The sequence below is a fragment of the Myodes glareolus genome, chromosome 1 (genome assembly GCF_982192425.1).
Source record: "Myodes glareolus chromosome 1, mMyoGla1.1, whole genome shotgun sequence".
In the NCBI taxonomy this organism is placed as follows: domain Eukaryota; kingdom Metazoa; phylum Chordata; class Mammalia; order Rodentia; family Cricetidae; genus Myodes; species Myodes glareolus.
In genome coordinates, this window is record NC_142026.1 from 80,308,257 (window position 1) to 80,314,629 (window position 6,373).

Genomic DNA, 6,373 nt, shown 5'->3' on the forward strand with positions numbered 1-6,373 from the left:
AAGATAGATGACTATCCTCACAAATTCTAGGTATTTTTTTTTCTGAGAGTAATATTGACTTCAGTACCATTCTTGTTTCTTGTTCCTTTATTTTTAGGGGAGAACTTTCTTAATAGTGCCATTACCTTTTTAATGGAAGGCCTTTTTTCCATATCTTATTTGCTGGCCTGTGGACACCTGATCTTGAAAGATGTTGTTTAAAACATGCTTTTTCTCCTGACCTTCCTTGCACATTGCACTCTGAATTAGAGAAGACCCTGTAATGCTGCTGTTGAAGAATTGTTTAAGGGGCCTTAGTTTGGTGGTTTACCTAAATTACAGAAGTTGATTGAGTTAGTTTGGATTCTTTGGAATGCACAATTTCTTTGTACATGGGTCTTTCCTAGTTATGACTCCACTGAAATTATTCTGTAGAAATTTCAGACCCTACTATTGAAAGAGGCATAAAGATTTTCTTTATTAAACTTGTTTTAAAAGGTCTCAAAATTTTGTGACAGGTGTTTTGTGAAGTTGCTTCCATTAAAAGTACTGACTTTGAAAAAAATGCTTAAAACGCTCTCTCTCCCTCTCCCTCTCCCTCCCCCCCTCTCTCTCTCTGTCACACACACACACACACACACACACACACACACACACACACACGAGAGAGAGGGGGGGGAATTCCCAAAACTTTCCTACTGAAGGTTTTACCCTGTACTGTTATCATTGTCCTGTATTTCACTATTACACTTAAGTGACCAATTGAGACCTTCTTCCATCACCGAGTAAGCTTGAATTGGCAGGTGTTAGGGATGCTATTCATTAACCTCCAGAATTTCTAGCCTTCATAAGATTTCTGGGAAGAATTGCTGACCCTGTCATCTCCAATTGCCTTCATGTCCATGTCTCTGATGATATCCATAGCACTTGTCTCGTGTTACATACAGCAAAAAGCACTCAGTGAAGCTTGCCTTGGACCATATCAGCTATGGCTACATCATCAGATTTCAAAAATTTTGGGCCAGTTTCCAGCTTCTTGCCAGAAGGATGATCAATCTTTTCTTTAAGCTCAACCAACTTGCAAACTATGTGAGCTGTATGACAATCCAGTACAGGGACCTGGCCAGCACTAATTTGGCCTGGATGATTCAGGATAATCACCTGAGCAGTGAAACTATTGTTAGGAAATTTTTGCTGACACCAGTTCTTTACATTGTTGTGCACATTATCTCCAAGAAGAGCTTCACTTAGAGCTTCATGGTACACCTCAATAGATGTGGCATTTATTAGAACAAAAATAACCACTGTGCCAGATTGGGAACACCAGCCTCTACTTGTCCACAGGGAAAATACCAGTAGTACAAATTTTATAGACATCCTGGAGAGTCAGCCACCAAGGTTTGTCATTTGGATGAGATGGTGGTGGGATTCAATCCAAAGCTTCCAGCAATGTGACCACACTGGTACTACTATCTTTGTGGATGATTTTCTGTCTCTTGAACCAAAGCATATTAGCACCTGGCTCCAGAATGCTGTCACCATCAGAGCCAGAAATTGACTGCCGTGTCAGGGTTGTAGTCAATTTTCTTAATGTAAATGCTGAGTTCCTTATATTTTTCTTAAATTTTTGGCCTATAAAGTGACCCCATGGAATCCATTCTTCTGACACTGACAATTAGCTGTTTCACACCCAGGGTGTAAGCCTGAAGGTCATGCTCATGGGTCTGCCCATTCTCAGAGTTTACAGTTTCAATTTCAATAACACCAGTAGCAATCCAGGCAGCACAGTCTTCCTGAGATGTAATCATGCTTTTGATCAAGTCTCCGTGTCTTGGCTATCAATGATAGTCAAAAACTATTTTCTGAAATCCACGGGTGATGTCAATAGTAACATGTTCATGTTCAACTTTTAGTTTATCCAAGACATGGACATACTTGAAGGATTTTTTTTCCCATCTCAGCAGCCTTCTTCTCAAATTTTTCAGTGGTTTGTTGATTCCACTATATTCATAGTTCAGGTGCACTTGCTTAAGTCTAGCGTTTAATGAAGACAATATTGATATGAGTCTTTTCCTTTCCCATTTTGGCTCCAAATTTATGGCGGTTTTCTTAATGCTTGTGATCTGACAGCAAAACCATTGCAAAAAAATGGCTTAAATATTTTTATTTTAGATTTTATTACCAGTTATTTGATATTTACAAATAAAATATGAATGTATTTTGGCCACAGTTTCATCATCTTATTTTTTTCAACAAAAAATACCATGTTTTACTTCAATCTTAAAATACTTTGTATTTGTGTTTAAGTAGCATGAAATTGTGAAACAGGAGCCAGTTAATCTAGCTTCCATGTATTTTGTCTTGTACAAAGGCTGTAGACTAGAAATAATTTCAATGTATACTGTAAGATACTCCTATTGATCAATTTTAGCAGGGGCAATGGTCTACTTATATGGGGGAACTGCTTATTTATTAAATAAGAATTAACCAACTAAAATGGTCAATCCTATCAACTTGAGGGGATCTAGAATCTGTAATCAACTAAGAAGCATACCCCCGAATGAATGTAGAAGGGTCTTTTCTGGAACCATTAATTGGTGGGAAGACTTTCTTACAGTATAGGAAGTGTTTTCCAGTCAGTCTAGATATAAGCACAACCAAGGGAAAAGCTTTTGCCTTTTGCCTACCTCCCTTCACTGCCTGCTTGTGAATGCATCTACTTGGTGGTTCTTCATTGATAGCAAAGGTCATTAGGTCATTAATAACACCCACTCCCAGTTTTCTGAGTGTAAAACTAGTATTCTATTTCCTCCATTGAGGAGACACACCAGTGTGATTAACATTACTAGTTTCTCCAGTGCTTATTTGTAAGCATAAGGATCTCATGCCCTTCACAGAAACCATTGTCAAAGACATTTCTAAGCCTAGATAAAAGAAAACTTGTGAGGGATCTAGAGTAGTTCAAAGAACAAAATGATATAAACTTTGAGGTCAATAAGAATTGACATGTTTAGAATATTCACTTGATATGGGATTTCCCTCTTTAAGCTATGAATATTTATTATTACCATTGGTTAATAAAGAAGCTGTTTCAGCCAGTGGCTTAGTAGAGTAAAGACAACTGGGAAATTCTCATGTCAATCACTGAAACTCCAATAGACAGTTTCTAATGCATTTTATTCATTCTTGGGACAGACAAGTATTTCTAATCCAGAAAACCAAGGGTGAGGGCAAAAATTGCTTAGGATTTTAAGTACAGATAGGATAATCTGTTGCTTCTCCATGATATCAAACCGGTACCATCATTTTTGTGTTCTGCTCTCATAAGCATTCTTTTACCTAAAGATGTTCAGTACCTCTCCCCTGATATGGAATTTCCATCTGTATGCTGTGATTATCAATAATAAATAAAAATAAGCCGGAGCTATATAAAATATAGCAGAGCTATAGGGGAATAAAGCTAGATGGGGAAAACTAAACTGAATGGAGAAAGGAGGAGGAGTCAAGAGAGAAGACATGTAGCCCCTCCAGAGGCAGAGGTCATTTGGAATCTTGCCGGTAAGCCGCAGACATGTGGTGATACACAGATTACTACAAATGGGTTAAATTAAGATGTAAGAGTTAGCTATAACATGAGGGCCTGCTTGTTGGGGTTTCTGTCCTGCCAAGTTTCCACAGTCCTTTAGCCCCAAAGAAAATCACACAGAGGTCTCCATAAGATTATAAACTGATTGGTCCATTAGCTCAGGCTTCTTATTAACTCTTGTAACTTATATTAACCCATTATTCTTATCTATGTTAGCCACATGGCTCAGTACTTTTTTTTTGGCAGGGCAGATCACATCTTGATTCCGTGTCTGGGCAGGACTGGGGAGGAATGGGCTTCTCCTTCCCAGAATTTTTCTATTCTCTTTGACGTGCCTCTACTTCCTGTCTGGTTGTTCTGCCTATACTTCCTGCCTGGCTACTGGCCAATCAGCATTTATTTAAAACATAATTGACAAAATAGAGAATTGTCCTATACCAGTTAGCCAATAAGATGTTAGAACTAATGGACCAAGCAGTGATTAAATTAAAACAATTTCTGTGTGATTATTTCGGGGCTGAACAGCTGGGAACCAACAAGTGGTTTTCATACTACACTCCCCCACCCCACCCCCAAGGATTCAACAATCTTACAAGCACATTTATGATTTGACATTTGGAGAATGAGAATCTACACTCTATAATGATAAATTCAAAAGTCAACTAGAAGCCACAGTGAAGCAGTTCATTTTTAATTTTGCAGACCCTGGCTCCTGCCTAACTGACATGGTAGATAGGTCATGAGAGTTCAAAGAGCAGATTTTGTAGTTCTGAATATGTTCCCCTTTTCAGAGTACTGAGTACTTGGGAGAGTATAGTCTTTCCTGTACATAATCTTTGTTTATTATTTTCCACTGGCATTAAGGTACGGTAGTATTCTTTCAAGATGAGAGGTTTACTAGCTGCAGAATCAGATCACAGTGCCTTGTAGAGGTGACAGGCCTCTGCTGGGAAAAATATCACCAGTAGTTACCTTGGCAGGCCTACAAACTGAAGACAAGTATGTCCTGCTATACTGTCCTGAAATCTAGGTTTATAAAAGACTGGGGGAAGAAAAGAAAGAGAAAGTAAATATTCTCTTAATCTCTGTAGTCCTTGTACTTTTACCCCATAGCAAGTTCATATATTAAACTACAGAACCTTACTTTGGAGGAAATTTTACAAAAGGTAGGTCTTCTCTTTCTTCCCAGACACCTGTTCCTCAGAGACTCTCTAATTGTATCAGTTTACAGTCTGGAGAATTAGCTCAGTGGTTATTTGTTGCTCTTGCAGAGGACCTTGGTTCAGTTCCCAGAACCCATTTAGTAACTCATAACTACTTGTAACCTGAGTTACACAGAAAAGATACACTTTTCTGACCTCTGCAGGCTGATACCAGACATATACACAGTACAGTACATATACAGTTTGACAATCAGACAAAACACTTGTACACACAATATAAAGCTAAATGCATTAGGTTAGTCACGTGAAGCCTGCCAGTGGATTCTTTTGGGAAGGTTGTTATTTTTCTTTTATTTGTTTTGTCTGTATGTATGCCTGTACAGGATGTCCATGCAGTGCCTGCAGAGGTCAGAAGAGGGTGTCAGAGTCATAGGAACTGAGGTTAAGATTCTTTTGTTTTTATTCTTATATTCTTTGTTTTATTTTGTATCTTTTACTTTACAGCTGTCTTTATTTTTTAACTGTTGTTTTAATTTATACTATGTGTTTTTAAAATCATGTATCTTGATCCCATTCATTGTCCTGTCCCTTTGCATCTGCCCTCTGCCCCTGCAAGACCCTCCCCCACCCAATAAAACAAAATTGAAGGGAAAAAAGGAAAATAAAAAAAAAAAAACTAAAGCTGCATGGAAGCTGCAGTGTGACACAGTGAGTCACAGAGTAAACCCCTTTGTTCATGCATCTTTATTTGCAAGTGTTTATTGCAAAGTGTCATTGATAGGATTCGAGGCCTCTGGTTTCTACTACATTACTGCTGTTGGGCCCTCACTGGGACTCTTCTTGAATATTCTATTGTTGCCCTATGCTGTGAAGATCCTGCAGCTTTGAGTCTGTGGGTCAGGTCCTTTCATGTGCTCCAGCAGATCATAGATGGGGTGAATGTTGGGATGGGGCAAATTAAAACCATGGTTCTGGAACTAGGTAATAGCAGGGACAGTCAGCCTGCCAGCTCTCCCTTGTCCTCATTACCAGGGTGAGCTCTCCAGCCTTTCCCTGGCTCGTTCACTCACCCCCTTGTAGCGACGAGCAAAGAGTGGGAACAGTTTTCCTGCTTTCATTCCCTCAGGGTTGGTTTTCCCGCATGCAGAAATTTTTAAAAATCGGCATGGGAGAGAAAGAGGTCATGCTATAGAACTCAAGTTGAGTTTTTTTTTTTTTATTGGGGGAAAGGGGATGGAAAAAGTGGGCGGGAGACAGGGGAAACCAGCCTCTGGGAATAGGAGCAGCAGAATAAAAGAAAAGAAAGAGAAAAAAGAGAGAGATAAAGAGAGATGGGCGGTGGGCAGAACCCTTTTTAAAGGGGACGTAGTGACTGTGCAAAAAGGTGCCCTTAGTAGCTACAACTGAGGATGCAGCCTGTCAGAACCCCAAAGACAGGCCACTACAGATGCCTGAATACTAACAGGACACCTATACCTATCAGGCCCAGCTCTATTGTGTTGCCAAGGTACAGGGAGGAATCACCCTCTAGAGCGCTGCTGCTGCTGCTGGTCAGGGGCAGCCCTCTTGCTCTTCTAACTCCAGGGCCAGCTCCTCCAGCAGTCTGAGGTATTGATGGGCTGGGGGCAGAGGATGGAGGGCGTCT

General features: G+C 39.8%; 1 pseudogene; it reads right to left on the minus strand.

Moving 5' to 3' along the window:
- Positions 1–936: 936 nt before the first annotated feature.
- Positions 937–5,846, minus strand: LOC125409880 (elongation factor 1-alpha 1 pseudogene; annotated as a pseudogene).
- Positions 5,847–6,373: the final 527 nt, after the last annotated feature.